The sequence below is a fragment of the Gorilla gorilla genome, chromosome Y (assembly GCF_029281585.2).
Source record: "Gorilla gorilla gorilla isolate KB3781 chromosome Y, NHGRI_mGorGor1-v2.1_pri, whole genome shotgun sequence".
NCBI classification, from domain to species: Eukaryota; Metazoa; Chordata; class Mammalia; order Primates; family Hominidae; genus Gorilla; species Gorilla gorilla.
Genome location: NC_073248.2, coordinates 43,941,918 through 43,961,262, shown reverse-complemented (window position 1 = coordinate 43,961,262; position 19,345 = coordinate 43,941,918). Strand labels below are relative to the sequence as shown.

Below are 19,345 nucleotides of genomic sequence, written 5' to 3'. Positions count from 1 at the left end.
CTCAGTTATTGTAATTCACACTATATTATTATGAATTTAAGATATTAATTATAATACCATTAAGAGCCAACAAGAAAATAACTGTTCAAATATACTGAAGAGAAATGAAGGAGTCTAAATGGTACCCTAGAAAAACAAATGCAAATATGAACAGTTTTGGAGGAATGAAATATAATAACAACAATAACAAAACTTGTAGAACAAAAAGACAAAAATAGGAAAATAAATTCCTGTCTGCAATTAATTTCAGTCCAAATAAACTCCAGTTAAATGTCAAAGACTGGCAGAATAACTTTTTAAATGTTATAAAAGTGAGGGAAAAAATAAGCAAACAGTAACCAAAATAGAGGTAGAATTATTGGACAAATATCAAAATTGTTTAATTGATCAAGAAGATATAACACTTACATATATACCTAATAACAGATCCTCAGTATATATGAAACAAAAACGAATAGATTTGAGGAGCTAGACAGTTCTGCAATAATAATAATAGTTGAAGATTTCAACACCCCACTTTCCACAATGTGTGAAATGACCAAATCCAAGTTCAATAAGAAAACAAAAGTCTTGAAAAACAGTATAAACCAAATAAGTCTTTCAGACATATACAAAACACTCCACAAGCTGACTACACATTCTTCTAAATTGCATATGTGTTATTCTCTGTGCTATCTTCAGAATAGATTCTATGGTAGGCCACAAAGCAATATTATATCTAATATTACTGAAATCATATATAATGCTTTCTTCAACCACAGTGGAATAAAACTAGAGGCCCATTTTCTTTTTTTTTCTTTATTTCTTTTTTTCTTTCTTTATTTAAAGAAAAATAGATAAATAAGTTGGAGTCTCACTCTGTCACCCAGGCTGGAATTCAGTGGTGTGATCTCAACTTGCCACAACCTTTCATGGTCAAGCAATTCTCCTGCCTCATACACCTGAGTAGCTGGGACTACAGGCACACACCACCATGCTAGGCTAATTTTTCTAGTTTCAGTGGAAACAGAGTTTCACTGTATTGATGAGGCTAGTCTCAAACTACTGACCTCAGGTGATACACCCACTTCGGCCTCTCAGAGTGCTCAGATTATACGCATGACCACCACGCCTGACTGAGATTCATTTCTAAAGACGGAAAAATATATATTGTTTGGAAAATAATAAATACACTCTTCAACAACCTACGGTTAAGTGAAGAATCTGCAAGGAATTAAATAATTTTCACAAATTAAAGAAAAACTAAAACATACTAAAACTTCTGAAATGGGCTAAATCAATGTTGAGAAATATATATGTGTAAACATATAGATAAAAAAGAAGAAATGTAAAATTTGTAACATAAATGTAAACACAAGGAAGCAGAAAAAGTGTAAAGTAGAGGAGAGTACTTTTGTAAAAAATATGGCATGGTAAAGAAGCTGCCATCAATTACCCCCAACCCTAACCCCCTAAGAACACCCACAGAAAAACCAAAACCGAGTATTCAGTGCTGATATTATCACCATCAATAACACAGAGCTCAAAAGTGAGAATGAGGCTACTCCTAGGGTGACAGAGAACTGAAGAAACCAGGCAGAGGGTAAAAAAGTTGGCCTTTTATATTCATGTCACTTGTCCCCTAGTCTGCTGACAACGAAGTGTGAACAAAAAGAAAAAAAAAAAAAAACTCCTCTGACTCTTGGTTATTACACTTAATAAAATAAAGTTGATGTGGATGGCCAGCTTCCCCATCATTTTGCATTCCCTGGCAGGAGAACTATTCCTGTCTTAACCCAAGGAAGCCTTGTGAGTGACTGAAAAGAGAAAAAAAAAACCTGAGGAAAACCAGGGCTGAAGTAGAAAGTCAGGACTACTATCTCCAGCCTGGATAGCTCAGTCACAGGAGATGCCAAACCTGAGTGCCTGCACAGCATTACCATAAGGTAGGAGGTATATTGCATAATTTCCTTGATCACAAACCTATAGAGAGCCTTCCCACACTGCTAGGATATCCCCTTCAAAATCTCTCAGATAGGAGACTGGCAGTGTTTCAAAGTTTGTTAGAGCTGAAATAAACCTGGGCTTAAGGCACCATCTACTGCCAAAACAGAGGCACTGACCTGTCCAAAATCTAGCAAACAATACCCCATGATACTTATGTCTTAAAGAAAACTCAAAGCAATTATATACAACAAAATGCAAAATAAGACACAGAAAACAATAAATGAAATAACTAGTCCTTCAATAAAAAGATATAGATTTATAACCATAAGAAGAAATAATACCAAACAGGAAATTATAACCTCCTTAAATGGACAAAGCATAGACCATTGACCAATGCTAATTAATGAGATGGCTATCAGTGGTTACTGGATCAAAAATTCAAAATATCAGTTTTCAGGAAACTCAGATCTCTAAAACAACACAGAAAAGGAACTGATACACTTCTGAAAGAAACTTTTAAAAATGGACTGAAATTATTTAAAAATAAAAAAAGTCCTGGAACTGAGAAATATACTGTTTGAAGTGGAAAATTCAGAAGCCTTTCAACAGCAGAATTGATCAACAGAATAAACAATCAGTGAGCTCTAAAATGAGTTATTAGGACCAGGTGTGCAGGCTCAGGCCTGTAATCACAGCACTTTGGGAGGCTGCGATGGGTTGATCACTTGAGTCTGGCAGTTTAAGACCAGTCTGGACATCATGATGAAACCCTATCTCTACTAAGAATACAAAAAATTATCTGCGCATAGTGGCACACACCTGTAATCCCAGCTATTCAGGAGGCTAAGAGAGGAGAATCACCCGAACCTGGGAGGCAGAGGTTGCAGTGATTCAGTGTCGTGCCATTGAACTCCAGCCTGGGAAACACAGAGAGACTTTGTCTAAACTAAACAAAACGAAACAAAAAAGTAAAAGAAAAAAAGAAAAGAAAAGAAAATTAACATAGGTTATTAAGAAATGCACAGAGAACGAAACAGAAAAACAAAAAGAATGAAGAACATTTACCAGATATACAAAATTACCTTAAATAAGCAAATCTAAGATTTAGCAATATTCAAAAGAATAATAACTTTCAAAAATTTGAGAGATATAAATATACAGGTTCAGAAAGATCGGCGACTACAAAAAAGATTAATACCCTATAAAACTACCCCAAAACAAACAAGAACCAAACTCTCGCTCTCAGTTGCCACTGCCAGCTCGCCTACCTTGTTCTTCTGCGGCTCGGCTGTCCCACTCCTCCGCCCACCGCAGTTAAAGAAGAGATCGCTGCGCTCGTCATTGACAATGGCTCTTGCATGTGCAAAGCTGGCTTTGCAGGGGACGACGCTCCCCGAGCCACGTTTCTCTCCATCATGGGGTGCCCCTGACACCAGGGCGTGATGGTGGACGTGGGCCAGAAGGACTCCTATGTGGACAACGAAGCCCAGAGCAAGTGCAGCATCCTGACGCAGAAGTACCCCATCAAGCATGGCATCATCAGCAACTGGGACAACATGGAGTAGATCTGGCACCACTTCTACAATGACCTGCACGAGGCCCCAGAGTAGCAGCCAGTGCTGCTGACTGAAGACCCCCTGAAACCCAAGGACAACAGAAAGAAGATGACTCAGATTATGTTTGAGACCTTCAACACCCCGGCCATGTACGTGGCCATCCGAGATGTGCCGTCCCTCTATGCCTTTGGGCGCACCATTGGCATTGTCATGGACTCTGGACACAGGGTCACCCATGCGGTGCCCATCTACGAGGGCTACTCCCTTCCCCATGCCATCCTGCATCTGGACCTGGCTGGCTGGGACTTGACCGAGTACCTCATGAAGATCCTCAAGGAGTGAGGCTACAGCTTCACCACCACAGCCCAGTGGGAAATCATGCGCAACATCAAGGAGAAGCTGTGGTAGGTCTTCCTGGACTTCAAGCAGCAGATGGCCACCCCTGCATCCTCCTCTTCTCTGGGGAAGAGCTATGAACAGCCCGATGGCCAGGTCATCACCACTGGCAATGAGTGGTTCCGGTGTCCAGAGGTGCTGTTCCAGCCTTCCTTCCCGTGCATGAAATCTTGCGGCATCCACCAGACCACCTTCAACTCCATCATGAAGTGTGACGTGGACATCTGCAAAGACCTATACACCAATACGGTACTATCCGGCGGCACCACCATGTACCCAGGCATTGCTGACAGGATGCAGAAGGAGATCACTGCCCTGGCGCCCAGCACCATGAAGATTAAGATCATTGCACCCCCAGAGCGAAAGTACTCAGTGTGGATCAGCGGCTCCATCCTGAACCCACTGTTCACCTTCCAGCAGATGTGGATTAGCAAGCAGCAGTATGATGAGTCAGGACCTTCCATCATCCACCACAAATGCTTCTAAATGGATGGAGCAGATGTGTAGCATTTGCTGCATGGGTTAATTCAGAAGCATAAATTTGCCCTTGGCAAATGCATACACCTCATGCTAGCCTCATGAAACTGGAATAAGCCTTTGAAAAGAAATTGTCCTTGAAGCTTCTATCTGATATGAGCACTGGATTGTAGAACTTGTTGCTGATTTTGACCTTGTATTCAAGTTAACTGTTCCCTTTGGTATTTGTTTAATACTGTGTACATATCTTTTGAGTTCTATCTTCAGTGCACATGGCTTGGTCACTTCGTGACTGAGGTAAGAACGTGCTTGTGGAAGACAAGTCTGTGGCTTGGTGAGTCTGCATGGCCAGCAGTCTCTGATCTGTGCAGGGTATTAATGTGTCAGGGCTGCGTGCACTGGGATTTCTCTAGAGGCTGGCAAGGGCCCCTGAACCAGTTGCTTCTGTCCTGCCTGTATGTCAGGGCTGGAAAGTCCAAGCCATAGGACACAGTTTCCTTTCTTAGCTGATGTTTTTTGCCAGAACACCACGGGCTGTCACTTGCCTTGAGTTGGAAGCAGTTTGCATTTACACCTGTAAATGTATTCATCTTTTTAATTTATGTAAAGTTTTTTGTACAAAATTCTCGATTCTTTAAAGGGATGACAACAAATTTTTGTTTTCTACTGTTATGTGAGAACATTAGGCCTCAGCAACATATCATTGTGTAAGGAAAAATAAAAGTGCTGCCAAAAAAAAAAAAAAGAATCAAGCTCTCAAAGGTTGAGAAAGAAAATTCTAAAAGCACTAAGGGAAAGTAAACAAAAAATGGAGGAGCTTGAAATCACTCGGCAAAAGACTTGTCAACAATAGATTTTTAAGGAAGACACAGTATTAAAAGATATAAATTGTGACGTCAAAAACATAATTGGAACAGAGGGTAAATGTCTAGAGTTTTTATGTGACAAATGTTGTCAGCTTAAACTAGTTGATTATTAACTATATGATGTTTTCTCTGAGCCTTTGATGACCATCAAAACCTACAGCAGCAACACTAATGATAAAAACAAACGAATCAAAGCTTATCACTACTGAAAATATTTAAATGCTAAACATTTAAAAGCAGTCATGGGAGGAAGAAAGGAAAAAATGATGTGTGACTCAATCAGAAACAGCTAACAAGATAACAGTAGTAACAACTTACTTATCAATAATTATCTTGAATGTAAATGAATTAAATTATGCAATTAAAAGATGTGGAGTGACCAAATGGATTTTAAAAATGGGATTCAACTACATGTTACCTATGAGACCCACGTAATCTTTAAGGACAAACAGGCTGAAAGTGAAGGAATAGAAGAAGATATTGCTACGCAAATGGTAATAAAAAATTAGGAGTGGCTATACTCCTATCTATAAAAGAGATTTCAATTCAAAACCTGTCATAAGACCAAGAGGTCATCATTTAATAATAAAGCAATCAATTCATCAACAGGATATAAAAATTATATATATATACATCCGCACTCAACATTGGAGCACCTAAATATTTAAAGCAAATAGAAATGAAGAAAAAAATGGCAATAAAATAATTGTAGGAAATTTCAGTACCTCAGTTACAACAAGGAATAGATAAACTCAACAGAAAATTAATAAGAAAATGCCAGACTTGAACTGCAGTTTTAACTAAATGAACCCAACAGACATGTACAGAACTTTTCATTGTGTACAGCCAAATATATATTTTGCTGTAACACACATGGAAGATTCTCTAAGATAGACCACATGCTAGGCCATAAAACAAGTCTTAACAAAGTAAGATTGCTAAAAGCATATTTAATATTTTTTCAGACCATCATGGTAGCAAACCAACAATCAGTAAGAGGAGAAATCTTGGAAAAAAAAGTCACAAATACTGAACCTTTTTTTTTTTTTTTTTTTTTGAGACAGAGTGGCGCTCTGTTGCCCAGGATGCAGTGCAGTGGCACAATCTCGGCTCACCGCAAGCTCTGCCTCCCGGGTTCATGACATTCTCCTGCCCTAGCCTAGCCTCTGGAGTACCTGGCACTGGAGGTGCCCACCATCACGCCTAGCTAATTTTTCATATTTTTAGTAGAGACAGGGTTTCACTGTGTTAGTCAGGATGGTCTCGATCTCCTGACCTCGTGATCCGCCTGCCTCGGCCTCCCAAAGTGCTGAGATTACAGGCGCGAGCCACCGCCCCCCTGCCAACATGAACATCTTTAAAATATTGCTCCTACATAATAAATTGATGAAACGAAAAATAAAAAGAAAAATTCATAAATATCTTGAGACAAATAATAGTGGAAACACAACACACCTAAACCTATGGTGTGCAGTGAAGCAGCATTATGATGCAAGATTATAGCAATAAATCCACACATTAAAAAAAAACATACAAAATAAGCAACATCTCATTGTATCTAAGAAACTGGAAGGAAAAACAATTAAATTCAAAGTTAGCACAATGAATAAAATAATAATTAAAACAGAAACAAATCAAATAGGGAACATAAACATCTGACAAGAAAAAAAATAAAAGGCAGCCAAATTATAAAGCAATAAGTAAAGTTATCTCTCTTTGTAGATGACAATCTCCTGTATATAAAAACAGCTCAAATATTCTATTTAAGAAAGTGTTAGAACCAATGAATAATTTGGTAATGTCGTTGTACAAATAATTACCTGACTGAAAAAGAATTCAAGAAACTCGTCTGACTTATAAGCATATCAAAGAAATTAAATACTTAAAAAAAGGTAACCAGAAAGTAACAGATCTCTCCATTGAAAACTATGAGACATTGATAAAATCAATTTAAGAAGATAAAAATAAATGGAAAGATTGTCTATGCTTATGGATTGGGAGAGTTAATACTGTTAAAGTATTTATAGCATCAAAAGCAATACACAGATTCAATGCTATCCAATCAAAATTTCAATAGCATTCTTCACAGAAATATAAAACAAAATATAAAACTTGTATAGCTATATAGAGAGCCATAAATTGTGAAAACGTTCTTGAGAAAGAAAAAAGAAGTAGGAAGAACCACACCACCTTATTTGAAATTGGCATGAACACAGAAACATAGCCAAATGAACAGAACAGAGAATCGAGAAATACATCCAAGCATATATAGTCAATTAGTTTTTGAAATCTGCAGCAAAATGATAACGTGAGAAGAGGATCATCTTTACTATGAGTAGTGCTGGGAAAACTAGATTTCCACATGCAAAAGAACAAAATTGGATCCACATTTTACATCATACACAAAAATCAACCGAAGATGAGTTGAAAAATCCTAAATGTAAGACTGCAACCTCTAAAACACCTAGAAGAGAACACAGAAAAAAGTTCACGAGCGATGGTCTTGGTAATAATTATTTTGAATACCATATTAAAAACTCAGTCCACATAAACAAAAGCAAATGAGCAAGACTACATCAAATGAAAAAGCTTTTGCACAGTAAAGGAACCAATCGACCAAATACAATAGCCAAAATATTGGGGAAAATATCTTCAAGCTATGTATCTGATGATGGGTTAAGATCTAAAATTTATGAAGGACTTGTATGTGGGAAAGAAAGTTTCCGGGGTGCCAGTTGATTTTATCTCCCTCGTGTGAGACACCCATGGGAAGCCATGGGCGGCTTCTGAGGAGAAAATCTGCTTATTGCCTTCATGTCTTTATCGCTGAGAGCACAGCGGCGCAGTGCATTCCCCCGGTTGCTCAGGGAGATAAAACTCCCTTGAAGCAGTGGAGTATAATCAAACAACTTGGCTTTTCCTGAAACCTGCTCCCACCCGTTTCAGTCCTGATAAATTAAAGATCTTAAGTAGTTTAGACACACACCTTTGCTCAAGGGAATTCACAGAAACCGCCAGTGCTATAAGAATTCAATGACTCACGAGTTCTCCTTCACTGATTAATCCTTTTCCTCATTCCTTCCTCCCCCTCCCATCTACCCTAAGAACAAAGACCTTGTAAACCACTTAATTAGGTGGAGCCTGACAACTGTGGGCCGTGAGCAAGCCTCCGATGCTCCGGCCCCCTGGACCCACCTTTTAAATGCTTATTCTCTCTCTTTCTAACTCCTCTGTCTCCCCCAGACTCAAAGTACCTGCCGGGTGTTGTGGGACTGTTTTCCCCAACATTGTACAACTCAACAGCAGCAAAACAAATAAACACATTAAAAGCTGAGCAAAAGCTCTGAATTGACATTTCTCCAAGGAACATACAAAAATGGGCAACAGGTATTTGAAACATATTCAACATCATTAATCATCAGAAAAAATTTAAATCAAAGGTACTTTGAGACGTTACATAACTCACATCAGGATAGCTATTATTAAAAACTCAAAAGATCACAAAGTTTGGCTAGGATGTATAGAAAATGAAACTCATGTAGAGTGTTGTTGGTAATGTGTAGCAACTATAAAAATTGGTATGGAGGTTTCTGGAAAATTAAAAATAAAACTACCTTATGTCTCAACAACTCTTCCTTTAGACATATAACCAAAGGAAATCCCTACCTCATAGAGATATTTGCACTCGCATGTTCATTGCAGCATTATTAACAATAGCTGAAATATGGAAAAAACCTTATTGTTGAGTACAAAGAAATATTACTTAGCCCTAAACAAGAATGAGATCTTGCCATTTGCCAAACCATGGAGGAGCTTGGAGGAAACTATGCTAAGTGAAATAAACCAGACACAGAAAGAAAAATATTTATAATCACATATATGCAACATAAGGGAGGGTGGTGCCAGGCTTTTTTTTAAATGAGTTCTCAAAAGCTAATAAAAAAAAAAGATCTCCCTCCTTATCACAAAAATGACACCAAGGTCTTCATAAAGTATCCACCGCCATGACCTGAGCATCTCCCACTCAACCTCACCTCCAACACTGGGGATCAAATTTCAGCATAAAGTTTGTGAAGGCAAATATCCAAACTATAGCAGTAACTATGTGAGATTAGAAATATGTTAATTTGTTCCGGTATAGTAGCCTTTGAAATATCAATATGTATCCCATAGCATAGGTTGTACACATGAAATGAACATAATAGGATGCATTTTTACTTATTTATTTTTAAATTTTTATTATACTTTAAGTTCTAGGGTACATGTGTACAGTGTACAGTTTTGATACATAGGTATTCATGTGCCATGTTGGTTTGCTGTACCCATCAACTCATCATTTACGTTCGGTATTTCTCCTAATGCTATCCCTCCCCCAAATCCCTACCCCCCACTCCCCAACAGGCCCTGGTTTGTGATTTTCTTTGCTCTGTGTCCAAGTGATCTCATTGTTCAATTCCCACCTATGAGTGAGAACATGTGGTGTTTGGTTTTATGTCCTTGTGATAGTTTGCTGAGAATGATGGTTTCTAGCTCATCCATGTCCCTGCAAAGGACAGAAACTCACCCTTTTTTATGGCTGCATAGTATTCCTGGTGTATATGTGCCACATTTTCTTAATCCAGTCTGTCATTGATGGACATTTGGGTTGTTTCAAAGTCTTTGCTATTGTAAATAGTGCCACAATAAACAAACGTATGCATGTGTCTTTACAGTAGCATGATTTATAATCCTTTGGGTATATATCCAGTAATGGGATTACTGGGTCTAATGGTAATTCTAGTTTTAGATCCTTGAGGAATCACCACACTGCCTTCTACAGTGGTTGAACTAATTTACACTCCCACCAACAGTGTAAAAGCATTCCTATTTCTCCACATCCACTACAGCATCTGACTTTTTAACGATCACCATTCTAAGTGGCATGAGATGGTATCTCATTTTGGTTTTCATTTGCATTTCCCTGATGACCAGTGATGATGAGCACTTTTACCTGCATCTGTTGGCTGCACAGATGTCTTCTTTTAAGAAGTGTCTGTTCTTATCCTTTGCCCACCTTTTGATGACTTTTTATTTTCATGTAAATTTGTTTGTGTTCTTTGTTGATTCTGGATATTAGTTCTTTGTCAGATGGGTAGATTGCAAATATTTTCTCCCATTCTGTAGCTTGCTCTTTTACTCTGATGGTAGTTTGTTTCACTGTGCAGAAGCTCTTTAGTTTCATTAGATCCTATTTGTCTATTTTCACTTTTATTGTCATTGCTTTTTGTGTTTTAGTCATGAAGTGCTTGCCCAAGCCTATGTTCTGAATGGTATTGCCTAGGTTTTCTTGTAGGTTTTTTATGGTTTTAAGTTTAATATTTAAGTGTTTAATCCATTCTGAATTAATTTTTATGTCACATGTAAGGAAGGGATCCAGTTTCAGCTTTCTATAAATGGCTAGCCACTTTTCCCAGCACCATTTGCTAAATAGGGAATCCTTTCCCCATTTCTTATTTTTGTCAGTTTTGTCAAAAATGAGATAATTGCAGATGTGTGGTGTTATTTCTGAGGCTTGTCTTCTGTTCCATTGGTCAATATATCTGTTTTGGTACCAGTACCATGCTGCTTTGTTTGCTATAGGCTTGTAGTATAGTTTCAAGTCAGGTAGCATGATGCCTCCAGGTTTGTTGTTTTTTGCTTAGGATTGTATTGACAATGAGGCCTCTTTTTTGGTTCCATATAAACTTTAAAGTAGTTTTGTTTTCCAATTCTCTGAAGAATGTCATTGGTAGCTTGATTGGAATGGCATTGCATGTATAAATTACTCTGGGCACTATGGTCATTTTCAAGATATTGATTCTTCATATCCATGATCGTAGAATATTCTCCCATTTGCTTGTGTCCTTTTTTATTTTGTTGAGCAGTGTTTTGTAGTTCTCCCTGAAGAGGTCCCTCACATCCCTTGTAAGTTGGATTCCTAGGTATTTTATTCTCTTTGAAGCAATTTTGAATGGGAATTCACTCATGATTTGGCTCTCTGTTATTGGTGTATAGGAATGCCTGTGATTTTTGCACACTGATTTTCTATGCTGAGATTTTGCTGAAGTTGCTTATCAGCTTAAGTAGGTTTTGGGCTGAGACAATGGGGTTTTCTCAATATAAAATCATGTCATCAGAAAACAGGGACAATTTCACTTCCTCATTTCCTAATTGAATACTCTTTATTTCTTTCTCTTCCCTGATTGCCCTGAGCGGAACTTCCAACACTCTGTTGAATAGGAGTGGTGAGGGAGGGCATCCTTGTTTTGTGCTGGTTTTCAAAGGGAATGCTTCCAGTATTTGCCCGCTCAGTATGATACTGGCTGAGAGTTTGTCATAAGTAGCTTTTATTATTTTGAGATACATTCCATGAATACCTAATTTATTGAGAGTTTTTAGCATGAAGGACTATTGAATTTTTTCAGAGGCCTTTTTTGTATCGATTGAGATAATCATGTGGCTTTTGTCATTGGTTCTGTTTATGTGATTGATTAAATTTATTGACTTACATAAGTTGAACTACATTTGCATCTCAGGGATGAAGATGATGTGATAGTGGTGGATAAGCTTTTTGATATGTTTCTCAATTTAGTTTACCAGTATTTTACTCAGGATTATCACTTCGATGTTCATCAGGGCTATTGATCTAAAATTATCTTTTTTTGTTGTGTCTTTGCCAGGCCTTAGTATCAGGATGATGGTGGCCTTATAAAATGAGTTAGGGAAGACTGTTTCTTTTTTTTTATTGATTGGAATAATTTCAGAAGGAATGGTACCAGCTCCTCTTTGTACATCCAGTAGAATTCATCTGTGAATCCTTCTGGTCCCGGACTTTTTTTGATTGGTAGGCTATTAATTATTGCCTCAATTTCAGAGCCAGTTTTTGGTCTATTCAGAAATCCAACTTCTTCCTGGTTTAGTTTTTGTAGGGTGTATGTGTCCAGGAATTTATCCATTTATTCTATATTTGGTAGTTTATTTGCATAGAGGTGTTTATGGTATTCTCTGATGGTAGTTTGTATGTCTGTGGGGCTGGTGGTGATATCCCCTTTATCATTTTTATTGCTTCTATTTGATTATTCTGTCTTTTCTTCCTTATTAGTCTTGCTAGGGATCTATCAATTTTGTTGATCTTTTCAAAAAAAAAACCCAGTTCCTGGATTCACTGATTTTTTTGAAAGGTTTTTTTGTATCTCTATCTCTTTCAGTTCTGTTCTGATCTTCGTTATTTTTTGCCTTCTGTGAGCTTTTGAATTTCTTTACTCTTGCTTCTCTATTTCTTTTCATTGTGATGTTAGGGTGTCAATTTTAGATCTTTCCTGCTTTCTCTTGTGGGCTTTTAGTGCTATAAATTTCCCTCTACACACTGCTTTAAATGTGTCCAGAGATTATGGTACATTGTGTCTTTGTTCGCATTGGCCTCAAAGAACATCTGTTTTTCTGCCTTGATTTCGTTATTTACCCAGCAGTCATTCAGGGGCAAGTGGTTCAGTTTCCATGTAGTTGTCTAGTTTTGAGTGAGTTTCTTACCGCTGGGTCGTAATTTGATTGCAGCATGGTCTGCAAGACAGTTTGTTGTGATTTCTGTTCTTTTACATTGGCTGAGTAGTGCTTTATTTCCAATTATGTGGTCAATTTTAGAATAAGTGTGATGTGGTGCTGAGAAGAATGCATATTGATTCATAATGCATAATGCTGTTGATTTGGGGTGCAGAGTTCCATAGATGTCTGTTAGGCCTATTTGTTGCTGAGCTGAGTTCAGGTCCTGGATATCCCTGTTAACTTTCTGCCTCATTGATCTGTCTAGTATTGACAGTGCAGTGTTAAAGTCTCCCATTCTTATTGTGTGGTAGTGTAAGTCTCTTTGTAGGTCTATAAGGACTTGCTTTATGAATCTGGGTGCTCCTGTATTGGGTGCATATATATTTAGAATACTTAGCTCTTCTTCATGAATTGATCCCTTTACCATATGTAATCGCCGCCTTTTTCTCTTTTGATCTTTATTGGTTTAAAGTCTGTTTTATCACAGACTAGGATTGCAAACCCTGTTTTTTTTTCCTTTCCATTTGCTTGATAGATCTTCTTCCATCCCTTTATTTTGAGCCTATGTGAGTCTTTGAATGAGAGATGGGTCTCCTGAATACAGAACACTGATAGGTCTCAACTCTTTATCCAATTTGCCAGTCTGTGTCCTTTAATTGGGGCATTTAGCCCATTTACATTTAAGGTTAATATTGTTATGTGTGAATATGATCCTGTCATTATGATGTTCACTGGATAGTTTGCCCATTAATTGATGCAGTCTCTTCATAGCATTGAAGGTCTTTACAATTTTTCATGTTTTTGCAGTGGCTGTTACTGGTTGTTTCTTTCCATGTATAGTGCTTCCTTCAGGAGCTTTTTAAAGGCAGGCCTGGTGGTGACAAAATCTCTCAGCATTTGCTTGACTCTAAAGGATTTTATTTCTCCTTCACTTATAAAGATTAGTTTGGCTGTATATGAAATTCTGGGTTGAAATTATTTTCTTTAAGAATGTTGAATATTGGCCCCACTCTCTTCTGGCTTGTATGGTTTCTGCTAAGAGATCCACTGTTGGTCTGATAGGCTTCCCTTTCTGGGTAATTCAACCTTTCTTTCTGGCTGCCCTTAACACTTTTTTCTTCATTTTAACCTTGGTGAACCTGACAGTTATGTGTCTTGGGGTTGCTCTTCTCAAGGAGTATCTTTGTGATGTTATCTATATTTCCTGAATTTGAATATTGGCCTGCCCTGCTAAGTTGGGGAAGTTATCCTGGATAATATCCTGAAGAATGTTTTCCAACTTGGTTCCATTCTTTCCATCACTTTCAGGTACTCCAGTCAAATGTAGATTTGGTCTTTTCACTTAGTCCCATATTTCTCAGAGGCCTTGTTTGTTTCTTTTTACTCTTTTTTTTCTCTAACCCTGTCTTCTCACTTTATTTTATTAATAGGACCTTCAGTCACTGACACCCTTTCTTCCATTTGATCATATGGGCTATTGAAGCTTGTGCCCGTGTCACGAAGTTCTCGTGCCATGGTTTTCAGCTCCATCAGGTCATTTAAGGTCTTCTCTACACTGTTTATTCTAGTTAGCCATTCATTTAATCACTTTTTGAAGTTTTTAGCTTCCATGTGATGGGTTCGAACATGTGACTTTAGCTCAAAGAGATTCATTATCGCCGACTTTCTGAAGCCTACCTCTGTCAACTCATCAAAGTCATTCTCCATCCAATTTTGTTCCATTGATTGTGAGGAGCTGTGATCCTTTAAAGGAAAAGATATGCTCTGATTTTTAGAATTTTCAGCTTTTCTACTCTGGATCCTCCCCACCTTTGTGCTTTTATCTACCTTGGGCCTTTGATGTTGTTGACCTACATATAGGGTTTTGGTGTAAATGAACTTTTTTTTGATGTTGAAGCTATTTCTTTCTGTTTATTAGTTTTCCTTCTAACAGTGAGGTCCCTCAGCTGCAAGTCTTTTGTAATTTGGTGGAGTTCCACTCCAGATTCTGTCTGCCTGATTGTCACGAGCAGAGGATGCAGAAGAGCAAATATTGCAGAAGAGCAAATATTGCTGCCTCATCCTTTCGCGGGAAGCTTCGTCCCAGAGGGGCAGTTATGAAGTCAGCCCCTACTGGGAGGTGTCTCCCAGATAGGCTACACAAGGGTCAGGGACCCATGTGAGGAGGCATTCTGTCCATTCTCAGAGCTCAAATGACATGCTAGTATAACCACTGCTCTCTTCAGAACTGTCAGACAGGGATGTTTAAGTCTGCCAAAGTTGTCTACTGCCTTTTGTTCAGCTATGCCCTGCCCACAGTGGTGGAGTCTAGAGGCAGTAGGCCTTGTTGAGCTGTGGTGGGCTTTGCCCTGTTCAAGCTTCCTGGGTGCTTTTTTTACCTACTCAAGACTTAGCAATGGGGGACGCCCCTCTACCAGCCAGGCTGCCACCTTTGGTGTTGATCTCAAACTGCTGCATTAGCAGTGAGCAAGGCTCTGGGGGCATGGGACCCACCAAGCCAGGCATGGGAGAGAATCACTTGTTCTGCCAGATGCTGTGACCTTGGGAAAAGTGCAGTATTTGCACAGGAGTACCCCAATTTTTTCCAGGTAGTCTGTCACGGCTTCCCTTGGCTAGGAAAGGGAAATCAACCAACCCCTTGCACTTCCCAGTAGAGGTGATGCCCAGCCCTACTTCAGCTCACCCTCTGTGGGCTGCACCCACTGTCCAACCAGTCCCAAAGACATGAACCAGGTGCCTCTGTGGGAAATGCCAAAATCACTGACCTGCCTTGATCATGCTGGGAGCTGCAGAACAGAGCTGTTCCTACTTGGCCATATTGGAACACCCCCAAGAAAAAATAGGATGTATTTTTAAAGGTAATTTTTTTTTTTTTTGAGATGGAGTCTCATTCTGTCACCCAGGCTGGAGTGCAGTGGTGTGGAGAGTGCTTCCTCCACACCCTTCCCTGTCCCTTTCAATCAGCTGGCTGTGAGATCATTGAAACCAGAGATCTGAGGCTCAGGACAGGCACAAGCAGGGTTGTGGCTGCCTGTCTGCATTTCAAGGTCACTGTATGGTAGGGTCAGTTCTTTTGCTAGAGGAAAGACTATTGTGTCACCAGAGGAGGGCTTGTTGAGTTGATTCGAGAGAAAATACAAGCATCGATATTTGGAGTGTCCCAGGTTAGTGTTGGGGAAACCAGTCCCACACCACCCAGTGGGTACCCTGAGTCTGGAGGAGACAAAGGAATTAAAAAGAAAGAGAATAAACATTTAAAAGGTGCATCTAGAGGACCAGAGCATTGAAGGCTTGCTCATGGCCCATTGCTCTTGGGCTTCACCCAATTTATTGGTTTACAAGCTCTTTGTTCTCAGGGCAGCTGGGAGGGGGAAGAAGGGATGAGGAAAAGGATTAATCAATGAAGGAGAACTCCTGAGCCATTCAATAAGATGTTTGGCACTGGCGGTTTCTGTGAATTTCCTTGAGCAAAGGCGTGTGTCTAACTTACTTAAGATCTGTAACTTATCGGGACTGAAACGGGTGGGAGCTGGTTTCAGGAAAAGCCAAGATGTTTGATTATACTCCATTGCTTCAAGGGAGTGTTATCTCCCTGAGCAACCTGTGGAATACTGCTGAACAGTTATGCACTCAGGGCATAAAGACGTGAAGGCAATAAGGAGACTTTTCTCCTCAGAGGCTGCCCATGGCTCTCCATGGGTTTCTCACACAGGGGAGACCAACTCAACTGGCACCCCAGAAACTCTCTTTTCCACAGTTAGTAATTATGGGTGTTTGGTTTGGACCAAAGACGGGATAAGAGATAAACAAAGAATATTGGGGCGGCCCTGTGGTGACAACATTTTCCAGACAGCAGGCCTGCTTTACCTGCTGGGAAGAAGGCTGGGCCTCAGAGTCCCACAAAACTTCTTCTTCCATCTGATCTCTTTTAGAGGGACATGAATAAAATGGGCCTCCACAGTCCCAAGACAACACTCAAGGACTTGGGCTTGGACTTTCCCGGAGACAAGACAATTTGAATGGCACTGACTGCCAGGTACTGTCATCCCATGGGCCATGAGACCATTTCACCTGTTCAATTCCCCTCTACTCTTTATGGGAGACTAGGGCATGGAATGGGTGTAGGGATGACAGGGCCCTGTCTCTGGAATAAGGACAGACCCCAGGGAAGGGGAAGCCACCAGCCAGGAGCCCAGGTCAGGGGCCAGGTTTGGGGAGCAGTTTCCTCTGATTGTACGCTTACTCCTGCAGCCTGACTCATCACCTGAATTTATGTCAATTTTGTAGAATGGAGAAAGCAGACTTAGAAAAAGACACTTGCAGGCCTGTCACCTAAAGACAAACCCGGCTGTAATTCTGGTGTGTTTATTTTTAGCTTTTTTTTTGTTTCTCTTTTCTCATGTTTCTGCTTCATATCAGTACTTTTTTGAGCACACTCCCTGCACTCTGTGATCTTCCTTTGATGAGGAGGATCCTTTAAGATAAGAAAAGTGAAGGTTGGCCAGCTGTGGATCTGGTCTACATTTGGGGCTGCACTATGTCTTGTCTGGCCTTCACACCGTGTGTACTTTTTCTCCCCTTTTCCACCTACCATTAGGATATTATCATCTTTCTTGGCACCTCTTTTGCCTGCTTATATTTAGATCCTGCACTGCCCAGGTGTGTGACCCTCAGTGGATTCATGTGACTTCTCACTTCTATAATAGGGATGGTGCCAGGACCTGCCATGGGGATTGTTGCAAAGATTAAGTGGGGGTGGTTATCAAAAGCCTAAGAGTACCACTGAGACGCAGTGAGCATACATGAAATACCAACTGTTTATTATCAAGTGCTGCCTAATTTTTCTTTAGGATCAACCATTGTTTATTCACGTAACTATCAAGCTCTTGTTAATCGTTTTCCTATTTTCAATACTGGAGAACAATATTTCATTGAAAGTCATTGTAAATAAAGTGCTAACGTATTATCAGTTTCAAGTAATAGGCTTTATTAAGTGCCTCAAGGGTGCCAGGTCAATCAGAGCCTGACCCAAGTGTTTGCAGCCACAGAGAAAATGGGAAAGGCATTGCAATTTGTGATACCCTGGGACCCACAGCCACGAGTGGTCAAATTGAAACAGGAAACCGCATTCCTCAGCTTGGCTTCAGTTTCTTTCCAAGCCCTACTGCTCTGGCCTGAGAGAGCCTCTGCCCACCAAAATATGGTGTTCTTTGTGTACCCCAGGCCACTGTAGGGTAGTGAGATGTACCAGTAGGGGCCCACCCATGATGTTGCCACCCTCCCTCTCATCTTTCTTGCTCCTTTCCTCTGCCCTCTGGCTGCTTACAGTAACATGCTGGACCACTCCATGGCTGAACCTGAGTCGTGGCTGATGCCACTAGCACTGGCATCTTCTAAGTAAATTTCCTTCCAGACTGGGAAGTTGGTCTACACTTAGGGGCTGGACTTCATGATGCACACTGCAGACACCTCTGTGGTTGTGTCTATTGATACCCTTGGTGATGCCTACATGTGGATCTGCTTTGGTCAGATCTTGAGTTTTTCAGCTGTATCTTGTGATTACATGGGTCTCGTTTGAGGGAGCGGAAGTGTGGGTAGAGCCAGGATTTTCTGCTGGAATCTGTGATGCTTAATTAGACTTGGAACCAGGACAGCTGGAACAGAGACTCTTCCTAGAGTCTCTGACACCATATGTTATTTCTCATATATTTTATTTTTAAAATAAAAATATATGCACATGACTGAAAAATACAGAGGTGAGGCAAGAGTTACACAGAAGGAGCTGCCACCATGTGCACCTCACCCTAGTCCCCTGAACTAACTATTAACAACCAGGTACAACAGAGGAAGACTGAGTTTCTTAGATTCCCACCTTTCCTCCACCCTCAGCCAATGATAGGAATATGATGATTTTAGTTTCTTTCTTAGTTACCATTGAAGTTGTAAGTAACTGTAGAGTATAAATATTTAGATATACATTTTGTTGATCCAATACAATAGAATCTTGTGACTTTCCTCTTGTAGGAAGTATCTTAGTACTGTGAATTCACATACATGTCTTGGTATTCTGTGGGTATATACATATTTTTTCTTTAGCTTTCTATTTTCTGGGAGTTTCTATTGCCTTTTTTTCTTTCTTTCTATTTAAAATTAAATTGTCTCCTTTTATCACATCCTTAATATCTTCCCTCATTTCTAACCTCCCATCAGAAAAGTCACTGCTGGATGCCTTCCTTTTTCCTGTTCCCACCCAACCAACATCTCTCTAGGCCTGGGATTGAGCTGTCATTCCAAGGGCTTTCATAACTGCCTCCCTGGGTTTTTACATGTCAAATGCTATTTCACTACTGCAAATCTGGGACTAATCTCCCAGAGAGCTAACCACTTTTCTTATGGTTTATTTTTTTAATTGTATGTGGTTTTTAAATATTTTTTAGCTTCTGTCTTCCATTTTTTTGAGACTTACACATTTTAAGAGAATTTCAAACTGTTTTTCCTAACCTCTGAATTTTCTTATTATCTTCCTAAATTTTGTTACTTTCTGTGGATGCAATATTTTCTACT

At 39.5% G+C, this 19,345-nt stretch overlaps 1 pseudogene; it reads left to right on the top strand.

The window, feature by feature from the left end:
• Positions 1-3,245: 3,245 nt before the first annotated feature.
• LOC101125894 (actin, cytoplasmic 1-like) lies at positions 3,246-4,364 on the top strand (annotated as a pseudogene).
• The last annotated feature ends 14,981 nt before the right edge of the window (positions 4,365-19,345 follow it).